This window comes from Cynocephalus volans, chromosome 3 (genome assembly GCF_027409185.1).
Source record: "Cynocephalus volans isolate mCynVol1 chromosome 3, mCynVol1.pri, whole genome shotgun sequence".
NCBI classification, from domain to species: Eukaryota; Metazoa; Chordata; class Mammalia; order Dermoptera; family Cynocephalidae; genus Cynocephalus; species Cynocephalus volans.
Window position 1 is genome coordinate 120663392 of NC_084462.1, and position 14775 is coordinate 120678166.

The 14775-nt window shown below is 38.9% G+C and overlaps 1 pseudogene; it reads left to right on the plus strand.

Annotated features, from left to right (window-relative positions):
• The first annotated feature begins 2414 nt into the window (after nucleotides 1-2414).
• Nucleotides 2415-14775, plus strand: part of LOC134372731 (large ribosomal subunit protein eL6-like) — a 51810-nt pseudogene continuing 39449 nt past the window's right edge.

Consider the following 14775-nt stretch of genomic DNA (forward strand, 5'->3'; position numbering starts at 1 on the left):
TTTCTGAGTATGTCTGTGAGAGTGTTTTCAGAAGAGACTGGCTTTTGAATCAGTGGACTGAGTAAGGGAGATCCGCCCTCACTCCATGTGGGCAGGCATCATCCTATCGTCTGAGGGTCCAGATAGAACAAAAAGCAGAGGAAGGGCAAATTCACGTGCGCGCGCTCTCACTCTCTTTCTCTTCTGAAGCAGGGTCACCCTTCTTCTCCTGCCCTCGGACATCAGAACTCCAAGTTCTCCAGCCTTTGGACTCTGGGATTTGCACTCGCAACCCCTCAGGTTCTCAGGCCTTCAGTCTTGGACTGAAGGTTACACCATCGGCTTCCCCTCGTTCTGAGGACTTTGGACTTGGGCTGACCTGTGCTACTGCCTTCCCTGGTTCTCCAGCTTGCAGATGGACTGTTGTGGACTTCTCAGCTCCATCATCACATGAGCAAATTCCCCCAATAAATCCCTTTTTATATACCTATATCTATATGTATTTCTATATCTATATCTGCTGTGGATTGAATTGTGTCCCTCAAAGTCCATGTTTTAGAAACTTAACACCCACTGTGACAGTGTTAAGAGGATGGAAAATCCTATTATGGAAATAGAAATGTAGGGCCTTGAAGAGGTGATTAGATTGTGAGGACCATGCCCTAGTAAATGGATTAATAAGTTGATGGTTTAATGGTGGCCATGGGTGTGGCTCTGATGGCTTTAGAGGGAGAGTGCTTGAGGAGCTCTCCTCTCTTTCTCTGCTTCTGTCATCTGCCATGTGACACTCTGCTTTGCTGTGAAGAGTCACCACCCTCCAACAAGGCTCTAACTAGATGTGTTCCCTGGACTTGTACTTTTCAGCCTCTGAAACTGTAAGCAATAAATATTGTTTCTTTATAAATTACCCAGTTTCAGGTATTTCTGTTATAAGCAACACACAGAAACAGACTAATATAATATCTATATCTATTATCTGTCTTATTGGTTCTACCTCTCTGGAGAACTCTGACTAATAAGTATACTGGTATACATGCGATTTCATTCTGTTGAAAGATAGCTATTGCAGTACTATTTGTAATAGTCAGGAATCTAAAATCATCTAAATGTCCACTAATCTGCTGCTTATAGAATAACATGTAAAGCATAACCTCATTTTTATAAAAATTATGTATGTGTAATTTCATAAGCAAACAGAAATAGCTGAAAAAATATCTGTCCACCAATGATGAGTGGGACTGTGGAAGATATGCTTTGTCAATATATTTTTCTATTATTTGACTCTTTTACTGAGTTTCTTATTACTTTCATAATCAGTAAAAATAATATTCAATAAAAAATCATAGACATAGTTTTGAAACTTGAGTTGTCTTGAATACTTCCTGGATAGGAAAAAATAAAAGCAGATCGTTAATAGTTCTTATGTGTAGATGTAAGTAGTGCATAGCAGTAATCAAAACAAACCAAACAAGAAAAGGCAAAATGACATATATGAAAAGGGTAATCGTGTTTGTCTTGAGGGGTGGAATGATAGGTGAATTTTGTTATTTTTGCTTGTGCTTTTCGGTGTTTTCCAAATGTTCTGTATCAAGCATGTAATACTTCTGTAATTAGGCAGAAAGCTAAAGTGTAAATGTTGCAAATGTAAGCAGAAAATGAGAGAGTTTTCAAATAAAACTACGCTCCTCTCTGAGCTAACTTTTCTTAAGCCAGGGCTGCATCCTTCAAAGATATAAAAACATTAACTTGACCTTCAGCAGCCCTTGTACAGTTACATTTTTTCTAGCTCCTACCTGCTAAAATAATCTTTTTGCGCAAAATAATAGATTAGAACCTCAAGTAAATAAACAGACCTAGCTGGGTCTAATTCTGGAAGAAGTGATTCTAAGAATACAGGAACCCTCTTTGTTTAATGGATCTCCATGATGTGGCTATTACAAAGAGTGAGAAGACGACAGACTGTGTTATAATTGCTAGTACTTTGCTGGCAATTGCCAGCTAATTGTGCCTGGTCTGAAAAAAAGAAACCAGGGAAGACAATTCATGAACAGTACATAGAGAAACAAATTTTCATCCCCTTGGTTCATCAGAATATGGCCATTACAAAGGGTGATTAGTCAAAACGTTTCTCAGCCATTTCCTGAGAGAACTATGGAGCGATTCTACTTGAGACCCACAGTTAACTATGGGAGCCCAAAGCTGCAGTGTGCACTGTTTGCTGTCTCTACTGAAGCAGGCACCATTGATATGTACGTCAAACACAAAGTGGTTCCTGTGCTAGAGCTGAAGGTTCAAATGTTCAAGGAACAACTTTCTATGTCATGGTTTGTACAAGTGGAGAAAAGAGTTCCTCGGTGGAAAACAAAAGGAAGTACAGAAGGTTCGAGGCAATAAGGAAAAGGAGAATCAAAATTAGTGTTCAGAAGAGGGTGACAATGAGTCTGAGCTTCCCTGATCTGTGCAGGTGCCTTCACGTGCTGAGGGTGATCGGAATGACTCCTGACAAATACCGACAAGAGGCACCTAAAGATAGAGAAGAAGCCTCTTCAAAATTGGTGTGCCCTTCCAGAAAATTCTGATTCCTCCAGGTCAGTGACTTTTTCCCCCCAACATTAAATTTTGAAAAATTTCAAACATATAGAAGGTATAAAAATTTTATAGTAAACACCCACCATCTAGGTCCTACCATTAACACTTTACTACATTTGTTTTATTGTGTGTTTGTACGAGTGTGTGTGTGTGTAATCTCTGATCCTCCATCATATTTTTTGATACATTTCAAAGTAGGTTTCAGACATCGGTACACTCGTCCTTAAATATTTCAGCATGTGCAAGGGGTCTTCGAAAAGTTCATGGAAAGATTCATATTATCTTTTAATTATATTTTTCCATGAACTTTTTTGACGCACCCTCATACATCACAAACTAGAGCTGAATATTGGATTACATTTTTTTCTTTTAAGGTAACATTGACAAAGAACGAAATGCACAATTCTTAGGTGTACTATTCAATGAATTTTGACAACTGCATACACCTTAGTAACCTAAATGATTATCAAGATGCAAAATATAGTAAAACCCCAGAATGTTCTCTCATACCCTTCTCAGATAACCCCCACCTCTTCCTCACCAGAGGAAACCACTGTTCTATTTTTTTCCATCAACAGACAGTTCTGCTTTTTCTAAAACTTTAAATAAATGAAATCATACAGTATATACTCTGATATAAGGCTTCTTTCTTTCAGCATGTTTTTGAGATTCATTCCTGTTACTGCATATATCAATAATTCTTTCCCTTTTATTGCCAAGTAGTATTTCCATTGAATAAATATAAGGGGTCTTCAACTTTTTGAAGACCTTGCCTATGTTTAGCTTTATAAGAACTAAAATCTTACACCTTTTTATAAACTTTTATACCTTTTTACACTCTCACTACTGGTGTATGAGAATTCTAGTCTTTCTACATCCTCACCAACATTTAGTGTTGTCAATTCTTTTTAATTTTTGTCATTCTAGAAGGTGTGTAGTTCATTGTGATTTTAATCTGTATTTCCTAGTCCAATGGTTTTCAAACTTTGGTATGCTTAAGACACTCCTGGGATGCTTATTAAACATTCTAGACTCCTGGACCCCAACTTGGGCATTTCCATTTGTATTTTTAGTTATTTATTGGGCATTTGCATTTTTATTTGTTAATCTGGCAACCCATGCCCCAGCACAGTTTTGAATTCAGTAGGTCTGGCTGGGGAGGGGAGGTGCGCCAGGTATCTGCCCTTTAACAAGCTCCCCTGGAGATTCTGATAAATGTGGCTCAAAGATCACCTCTGAGAAACTGGCCTTCGGTAGTTGAAAAATTGATATTTGATATCTGATATCAGTGTGTGTTCCCTTCTCCCTGGCAACTGAAACTAGTTTAATTTCTTCCAATGAAAGTGTTTGGTCACTTTTCATGCTTAATGAAACATTTATTCTGGTTACTAAAGTTTTAAAAAATTGCGGGCTCAGCGATGAACACATTATCTCATGCAGAGTAAGAGAATCTAGATTCATTGAACCAACTTCCAAAAGAACGATGCTTTGAGAAACTGTGCTGAAAAAATCCATATTTACAGGTATCTGCAAACTGCATATTATTCTCAAAAATTGCCTAATGGATCAGAGATGAAGAAAATAATTACCACAATTTTATTTTCATTAGTGGATTAATGTATTTGCTAGTTCTTTGTTACACTAATATGGTTCTAGTGAACAAAAAGTAGGGCCAAATAGCCCAATGGCAAGTGGTTAGAAAAATATTAGAAATATATAAGCATTTTATTATTACTGTACTGAGTGCAAAGAGTGAAGGAAAAAGAATAAAGCTGCTATTAACCTAAAGTGACAATAAAAACATATATGCAGGAAAGAAAAAGGAAAGACATGGACAATGAAAATAATAATAACAATGATAGTACATTTATCCAGTGCCTTTTAATCAAGAACTCGAAGGCATTTATGAGTGATGGCTCATTAAATCTCACAGCATCTCTGTAAATTCAGCAGGAGAGGGAATGACACCATATTTTTTTCCAGTGGGGAAATGAAAGGATAAAGCCTTTAATACCATGATAGGTATAGAGGACAGAACCAATGACCAGAATAGAACTAAAGAGGAACTCAGGTTCATAACTTCCTTTTATGTGTTCCGTTTCCCAAGCCCTGCTTGGTAAATTCATTCATTCTCAGAGTGCATCTTGGGTTGCAGAATTTGTAGCACGTTGAACACGCAGATGGGGTTCTTAGACTCAGCTAGGCATAGATGAATAATAGCACTGGTCTGTATTTGAAAAATGTTGACAGGCAGAATCCTCTTGTATTTTCTAGTTCATATTTCTATTTTCTCTAAACAAGCTCTGACTAAAGAGTACTATTTAAAGAGGGCAAAACAAAAGCAATCTCATTTCAGTTCTCAGGGCTTTACAGATAAATATCTTAATTAAACACAAGGTCCTGACTCCCCATGTCTGCCTTGAATGATTTCTTGCCCTTCCTCCCATACTGAACATGTGTGCCTCTTTAAGAATTTGTCTGGCCTGGTGGGTAACCTGTACTGCTGAATGCTGAATGTCATCACAACTGCCTTTGCTAAGGCTCTCAGCCTGCTTTTTGGAGCCTCATCAGCTCTCAGACATCTGCAGCTCTGCATTGGTTAGAGCTAGACATCCCACTGAGAATTCTCTCCAGATCTCTGAAAAAAGAAACACTTTCAGGTACTTGGTTTGGACAAGAAGTCACTTTTCAGATCTGCTGTATTTACAGGCATCTGTGGAAATGTTTGCCATGATTCTGAAAATTGTTTGACAGGTAGGGACACTTATGCTTTTATCTGTGCACAAATTATTCAGTTTAAAGTGAATGTATTCTCTCCCATTTGAAAACCTTGACAATTCCTCTTCTTCCAGTAGGAATCTCCAGCTCTCTTTTCTCTGAACTCACCTCTGTGATTTTTGCTACCTTGACTAGTCTTTCCTTTTCTTGTATCAAATTTTTACCTCTTCATTCTTTTAATCTAGCCAGTTTTTCCAATCAAGTTTAGAAAATGTCATGTTAGCTATGGGCCATGCCATTTCTTCTTCTAAGCATAATAGGAACATTGGATTTCCATCTTCTTTATAAAGTCTTTTGGGCCCTTCATTTTTTCTCATTCTTTAATCATCTTTGTTGCTCAGTATTAAACCTCTTCCAAGAGAAAATTATATTCAGTGAAATAAGCCAGGCACAGAAAGAGAAATGCCACATGTTCTGACTTATCTGTGGGAGCCAACAAAAATAAATAAGTAAATACACAAATGAATGGGGCGGGGGCAGAAGAAGACACTACAATCACAACAATTCCTTGATCTTGTTAAGACAAGTGAACAGATATGATGTTGTTGGGGGGAGGGGAGAGAGGGAGAGAGGAAAAGGAGGAATTGGTAAGGGGACACAAAAATCAACTACATTGTATATTGGTAAATTAAAATAAAAAAAAGAAATGGTTCATTCTCTCCCAGTTCCCCATGACCCCCATAAGATAAAGAGACTAGAAAGAGATTGTGCCTCCCTTGTCAGGGTCTGGTTTTCAGCATCATATATTATCATTGGCTTTGGTTCAGAGATCACTAAATGTACCATCAATTAATTTCCCCCCAAATGGAAAAAGTTTTTAAAGTACAGCCCAGCACCTCCTCCTCCTCCATTTCACTTTAATTTCAATTCTCTAACTACTGGTCACTTAACCCTTTAAGAAAGAACACCAAGTCAATGCTTTTGTGCTCAATTATTTGACTTTCAATCTAACATGAACCATTTACTGAACAAACGAGGAGGGAAACATTAAAAGCAAAAGCTATTAAAGAATTATAGACTTAAGAAGCTGCACAGTACCTGTGCATTTTGCTCTGTAGTCGAGGAACCTGTAAAATTGTACACACATTAGGAGAAAACTTTTCACCCAGCATGCATTGATTTAATGGCATAACTCCCAGTAATGCAAAGTATGGACCTTGGTTCTTTGGGCACATTTTGTTGTTATTCTCTCTTTTTTAATAGGACAGGGTTTAAACATATGCTACTGTGCATACACAATAGCTGCTTTTCACTTATGCTTTTATCTGTGCATAAATTATTCTCTCAGGCAAAAGATTAAAATAAACGCATAACAACTTTTTAGAGTTACTAATCCAAGTAAACTTCCCAGAGAAACTCAAACTTTGAAAAAGTCATTTCAAACCTTTTGACATAAACAATAAACACTAATAAAGTTTATTTCCTCCTACAATGAACAATGATGAAATGAGATAGACATATGATTTTTTTTTTCCCTTAGGAAGCCAGGTTGGTGCTGGGAGAAGCCAGTATATACAGGGCCATGCTTTGAGAACTGCTAGTCTACCAAACAGCCTTCCTGGAGCCCTCAGCTCAGAAACAGTGCTAGACCCTTTTCTGGGAAGAAGCGGCCACTGATTGGTCCAGAGGTGGACCAATATGCTCATTTTTTTTTGCTATAGGGATTAGCCAATGAATAGCAAAAGAAGAATAGAGTATAGAAGCTAAGAGAAGCAGAAGTGGGGGAGAGAGAAGGGAAGGGAAAGGAAGAGAAGGGAAGAGAAAGGAAGAGAAGAGGAAGAGAAAGGAGGGGAGGGGAGGGGAGGGGAGGGGAGGGAAGGGGAGAGAGAAAGAAACATGAGCTCTCGAGTGCGCAGGTCACTAATAGATGCAACATTGCCTCTAGAGCAGCCTTAACTGATAGTCTTTATGAGCCTCTTTCCCTTTGGGTAGCCTGAGGGGTTTTTGTGGAACAAAATGATCCTGCCCTATGTAGAAATGATGATTATGGTTATGGTTGTTCTTCAGAACAATAGGTTTAGCTCTATGAGCTGCAAGTAGTTGGAGCTATTGGAGCCCACCCAGGGCTGGAGATGAAGGTTCTATAGAGTATCCCTTTAACTTCTACTCTTACTCTGAAAGGGGTAGAAGTGGTTACATAAGTTCCTATACTGCAGGATTTGTATAAAGAAGGGCTTAGGGCTACAGACTGAATAGATCCTTTGCAACCAGAGGGACTTGGCTTGAAGTCGTGTTTGCATAAGGGGAGACAACTTTTATTTAGATTGTATGTCTCATAGGTGTGGCTTAGAGGTGCTAGTGGAAATTACAGGTGGAGAGATAAAGAAGCCACAGTTCATGCCTTCACCCGGCCATTAGTTGCTAATAAGGAAACGGCGTCTATATCCCATCCTGTGCTTCTGCCTCAGCAGTTAACTGCTACTGCAGGTCCTCTGCTCCCACCTCACGCCAGGTCCTTTCACTGCAGAGGCTCTGCGCAGGGCCTCCTTGAAGTGCCTCTTTTGCTGACAAACAATATGATTAGCTATGTTGTTGTCGAGGACTTCATTTGTAATGGATCTTTAGGGACATACATAATCTAATAAGTCCTTTGAATATCCTAGAGAGAGTCTTGGTTTTTCTTATTAACACAGGGATAACCAGACTGTTATGATCAAATTTCCACTGTTGAGAGTGATCTTGAGTCTGAGGATCTTCGTTGAAGAGGTGGTATAAGTTTCATTTTGAATAAATCTATTCAGAAATACTGATTTACCTTACAGTATCATTGGAGAAATATTGATTTTTTAAAAACGAATGTCGATAAGAATTTTTTAAAAGTCTCAATAGTCAATACTGCTAAGGGTATAATGAGATTTTCACTTTCACCTCTTGCTTACTATATGAGGGGTCTTCAAAAAGTTCATGAAAAGATCTGTATTATCTTTTAATTCCATTTTTCCATGAACTTTTTGAAGTACCCTCGTATATTTATATATAGTGACATGACTTTTCTTTTAAAGCAGCTTAGCAATATATGAATCCATCAAGAGTCTAAAAATTCTTTGGCTTAGTCATTTTACTTCCTGGAATCTACACTAAGGACATAAACAGTGATGCAGACAAAGATCCATGCCAAAGACATTCCTCACAACCTTATTGACAATAGTCACAGTGGACATGATGGATCAAGGCACAGCATCCTTCAAACCTTAATCTTGTCTTCTCTGTTCGGTGGAGTCTGGAAAGCTAAAACCTACACCATGCAGCCTCTCTTACACATAGGATCCATATGCAAACTAGGTTTCCCCAGGTAGATGCACTTGCATGACATTTAGAGGGTGAAAGTGAAGCTGAAGACATCTTCCTATTGACCCAGGTTTTTGTTGTTGTTGTTTCTGTTGACAAACATGGTGGTGAAGATGCTGGGTTTCCCTGAAGGTGCATTCCAGTGTCCATCATTCATTTGGGGACTATCCAGAGGGGCTGTGGCAATGGTGGCAATGGTTCTGCTTCTTGGATCACAGCTATGGCCGTGTGTTCTTGAAGTCAGCGGTCCCAACAAGGGTCTTCTGATGCTCTGCATAAGTCAGTCTATGGTGATGGTTTGGGAATCATTCCTGGGACCCAGCCTAGAGTCTGCTCTTTCAAACCTTCTACAGTTTTGTGAGCTCCCACTCCCTGTATTAAAGGCCCTTCTGCCTAACACAGGTAGGGAGGCTTCTGCCTGCTGGCTCTTGATGAGGATTGACTGAAATCTCCAGCAATAATGAAAGATCTTATAGTGCATCCCTTTGAGGGAACATCTTGCAGAAATCAAAAATAATGTTTCAGAAGGGAATGTAATGACCTGGATGTTTATTTCATGGGGGACAAAAAGAGAGGAGGAGAGACAGAGAGAAAACAAGACAAAACAAAACAAAACAAAACAAAAAAACTGCTGATAAAACATGATCTCAAAGACTGGGAAGAAATTGACTCCAAACCATTAACAGTGGGATAACACTGGACAGTGGCAAGATGAGTGATTTTTATCTTATTTGTTATACTTCTATTCTCCAAAGGTTTAACAATAAACCTTATTGCTTATGTAACCAGAGGAAACAAAAGTAATAAATACCAAGGAGTTTTTTAGACAAAGTATTTGCTAACTCCAAAAGATGTATGTGTTTTAAACATTGAACCTAATTGTTGGCTAATCTTATTCAAAAACTGTTAATTGGAACTTTGTGTGTACTAGTCCTTAACAACTGTCACTTCTTTTCTGTACAGATTTACTCCTTGCATTTCACAAAATGTGCTTATTAAGACCGTATACAATACATTTCACTGTTATGTGAAAATGAGTTTTTTGGTTGATGGTCAAAAGAATTTCACATCAATATGTTCAAAACCACTTTCCTTTGCTTTCTATCTTGTATAAAGAATATTTAAAAAATAGAAGTACTAGGTAATAGACAATAAAAGGTACTAGTGTTCAACGTGGTAAAGATAGAATCAGTTGACATTCCCAGTTAGATCTAAGTGACAGCCTTGGTATACGAGGGGTCTTCAAAAATCTCATGAAAAGATTTGTATTAGTTTTCAACTCCATTTTTCCACAGACTTTTTGAAAGTTTGCCCTTGTACAGACTACCTCTGTTGGGGAGGGAAGTAGTTATGCCCATTGTGCTTTTATTCCTGATCTCAGCTTTAGATATAGTATTGCGATTATGATGTGTTAAACTAGATATTAAAGTTCCGATTAGTCTGTCATCAGAGAATCATAGATTTTAATTTAAAAATTTTGTCTTTCACGTACTCTGCTCCATTTAAACCATTGCCAACAGATAAAAACCCACCCTCTTGAACACCAACAGTGAAGAATGTTCTGCTTTCTTGGGTAATTTGTTTCTATTCCAGCTACAAAAATTATTTCTTCATCTAAATTTCATTTCTTATCCATTGTTTCAGCTTATTTCTTTCTGGTCTAGCCTTAATATTGAAGGATAACAAATGATCTGAAAGAGCTTTTTTAATGTTTAAAGTTTATTATTAAATTACCCTTTAATCTTTCATTTTCCAGGATAGGAAATCTGAGTTTCTTTTTTCTCTTTAAAAAAAAATTTTTTTTATTTAATATTATTATTATTACTATTTTACATTCAAAGATGTTGCAGAACACTGGGAGGGGAGGGGTGGGAGGAGGGGGACAGAGGTGGAGCTGTGGGGGTGGGCCGGCCCATGACTAGCTCCTTCACTGCCCTGGTTGCAGAGTGGGGCCCATGAGCTCTCCACTCTGGCTCAGGAGCCCGGGGGATTTCTGGCAGTGGCTTGGTCATCGCTGGGCTAGATGCGGATGTCAGGGGCATGGCTGAGGCCCTTGCCACCCTCCCCAGCTCAGGAGCCCTGTGGGCTTCTGTGGCAGCTTGGTTGTTGCTGGGCTGGATGTGGACATCAGGTGTATGTGGCTGAGGCTATCATTCTTCTCCTGCCCCAGCTTGGGAGCCCGGGGGCTTCTGGCAGAGGCTCAGTCCTCACTGGGCTGGATGTGGACATCGGGGGTGGCTGCAGTCCTCAGGCTCCCCTCACCCCAGTTTGGGAGCCTGGGGGCTTCTGTCTCTTCTAGGTTTTATATGTGTTCTTTGCTGGTGTTAGACCTTTACTGGTTAATAACAGAACTTTGTCTTTGATCTGTGGGTTTTTTGTTTTTTCTTTCAGTTCTGTGTTGGATTATTAGTTACCCCCACCACTTAAACTCTACACTGGAACTAATTTGTTGTCCCTTGCTTACTTCTAAAATGGGGGAACTTCCTGTGGGGACCAGCACTTGAGCTCTGTGGTTGAGCTAAGTTGTTGCTTTGCTGCTGATTCCCTGGGGAAAGCTTTTTGTGCAGCTCAAGTTTTAATGGTTGACCTTTTCAGCACTTCTGGGTCTTGTGAGGTCCGATACACTTGGGTTGTGTGGAAACTCTGGTCTGGGCCTGAGTCTTTTCATCAAACTGCACCCCCTGCAGTTCTATATTCCTGTCCAGTCTCCACTGAGTGGTCCTATGCTGATTGGAGGGCAGAGCAGCTGTCCATGCTGTGTCCCAATGTTCCCCCAGTGGGCCAGCCTCCCCCATCCCCCATACTCCAAACACTTCATGTGGGGTGGGCCATGCACCAGTCCCTTGTGGTGACTCACTGGCCTATCAGTGGCTCCTTTTTTCAGTTGTCTGTGGCCCCTAGCTCCTATGTGGGTCCATGGGAACCCTGTCAGTGGCCTTAGTGGCCTGGGAGCCACCAAGGTGCTCTTCTCCCCTGCAGTCTCTGAGTAACTTCACACAAAAGGGCATAGCTGCGACTTTTGCCAATTCTTGCTCCGTGTGCTCACCAGGGCTGGCCTTGAAAATGGTCGGGGCTCAAAACAGTCGGACCGGTCCCTTCTTTCTTTCATTATGGCTTCTCCTGCCTTCATGCACTCTGTAGGTCTCTCTTCCTCCTCTTCTCCTGAGCTCTAGTGTCCCCAGCTTGGCAGTCTTTGCTTTTTAATAGTTGTAAATTGGTTGATTTTGGGAGAGAGTGATGCTGGGAACCATCTATTCCACCATCTTGATTCTCCAGAAATCTGTTTCTATTATCAGTCTTTTCACATTTTCCCTCATTTCTTTCACAGTCCATGGGGGCATGCCTCTGTTGTATCTAGTCCCCAGCATAGAAATATACAAAAGTACAAAGGATCAGGTTCCTTCTATCTGTCACTGCTCCATGAGCACATGACTAAATAACTCTGAACTCTCTATTGGCTAGTAAAGGAAGAATAGAAGATGGTAGCCTCTTCTTTGTCTACTTCCCTGGAGATGAAATGGGGGAAGAATATAAGAGAGAAAGTAAGAAGGAGATTTCCATATAGACCAGAAAAAGAAATATCTTTGACAGGATAGAGGAGAGGAAAAGAAACCAAGTAAGCCATGCAGATCCATATCTAAACTGTGGTTATCCTGGGTTAAAGAGTTTGTGCCCTATAACCATGTCCATTGCCATAGTTTCTGTTCTCCATAGTGGAGGCTTAAATCCTAAAACTAAAAATAGTGACATATTTTCAGGCAATTTTGCTTAGAGTGGGAACTTCCATGTAGCCATCTTTCTTCCTGGTATGATATGTCACAAATTCTTTGATGTCAGTTTCCTGCAGACCTCTCCTAATTGTGTAAACTCTTTACAAGCAGGTGCCAACATAAATGAATGCAAAGGAGGGAGAAAACATGTTGCTTGGGATAATCAAAGAAAGTTTCATGGATAAGGGGGATTTGGGTTGGGCTCCAAGAGAATGGGTATGATTTGACTATTGAATACTAGGAAATAGGGTGACTTTCATGAGCAAATCAATTACATTCTCCACACTGGCAACGGTCAGCTAATGACCAGTCTCTAGTTCACATCCTCCCAGTTATGTATGTGAAGACTACACTAGAGTTTGTTGGTGAAGTATCTCAACCATATCTTTCCACTTGATTAATTAAATTGTCAACTTCTTTTATTTTTTAAATATAACTTTTAGAAAACCTAATTTTGTTAACATGAAGAGAAAAACACTTTTTAAATGGGGAAACACAATTCCATGATTTTATTGCTTTATCTAATAAAATCCTTTTTTTTTTCTCATACTCACAAAATCAGATTGTGTTAACTATGTACAAATGAAAATCTCACAAAATACCTTAGAGTCATTGCTAAAGAAATGAGCAAACTGAGATGGTATGGGGGTAAAATATATCCCCTAGAGAAAAATAACAAAACAAGAGAAAGAAATATAGCTAAAGCTGCCATATGTCAATAAATGATTCTGTGCCACACCATGTGGTAATAAGGATAAGCACTGGCTGCCAATTTTTACAGAGAAAATCATGAAATCAATGCCAGACAGAGATTGATTTATGAGTTTGGAAGGGTAAAAAACTGTGAGCTTAATGCAGAGCACAAGGGTTTTCTGGATTACAAATACCACATGACAGAATTATTTGGTAACTAAACGCTGACTGGCTTTTCTTTTACATAATCTCTTCTCCATCTTATTTCCAATAAAAATTAGTGCAGCATGCACTTTTGGAATTTTGTTATTAATTCTAGAACAAATTTTTCAGAAGAGTTCAGAAATTAGGAGAGACGAGAAATGGGGCCTCTCCAATATGTTTTCTGAAGTTCATGAAACCTTAAGGTATCTGGACTGTGGTTTCTATTTTTTTATTGCAAAGCATTGTCAGTCTATTTGGCAACAATGGTGATTTGCAGTGACAGCTAAAAATACAACTGAAAAAAGTAAATAGGAAAAGTACCTAATGTTTGTGGTAAATGGAATCTAAATCATTCTTTCAAGGAAACTACCACAATTTCTTGTTTTAGAAGGAACAAGCACAATGCACTCTAAAGTCAGACAAATGAGGTTATCTAGGGAAAATCACAAGCAAACAGCAAAATCCTGATATTGTTTATTTCTTGTAGACTGAACAAACTGCTCTTTAGAAACAAGTTAAACTTGCCCTTAACAGGAACTTAGTTAGGGCACTTGGGATCCATTCCTTACCTTTCAGGTTAGCATCAGGTGTCCCTCCAAACATCCCTTGGTGCCACTGTCAGAATCAGAATTTGGGGATGGATAGACTATTGTTTCTGACTAGTCAAAAACATCTCATGATTTCTTGCTGTTCTGAATGAGGGAAATTCAGCAGGAGAATACAGTCAAATTTGAAAAGGACAGACATAATTGCACATCCGCATTGGTATCCTCATCTCTTCATTCCTGCCTGAGGATGCTGTCAGCAGAATTCCACCACCGCCTCTGAAATTGCAGGTGCATTTTCATGCAGCACCAGTTATCAATCTCTGTTTTCTTTCTTTTACACTTAGGGATAAAGAATGATAACCCGCCAGAGAGTACGTATTATTACAACTGATTTTAATGTCAGTTTATCCAGTTCTGCAAATGCTTTCTTCTTAAATATTTTATCTACTTTTTTCTGTTTTTAATACAATTTTTTATTGAAACATAATTGATTATACATATTTGTAGGATACACAGTTGGCTATCAGTATTTGTGTACAATATGTAATAATCAAATCAGGATAGTTGGCATATTTGTCATTATAAAATGTACTCATTCTTTGTGTCCATTAACAAATTTCTCCCTAACCTTCCCTCCTCTCATGACCACAGTTCTGCTCTCTCCTTCTGAAAGTTCAGCATATTATTGTGTGTTGTTTCTTTTTTCTTTCTTTGCTCCTATGTACAAGTGAGGTCATACAGTATTTCTCTTTATAGGCCTGGTTTATTTCACTTAACATATTTTTCTCCAAGTTCATCCATGTTTCTGCGAATGGCAGAATTTCATTCTTTTTTATGGCTGAGTGGTATTCCATTGTGTATATATACCACATTTTCCTTATCCAGTCATCTGCTGATGGACATTTAGATTAGTTCCAACTCTCGGC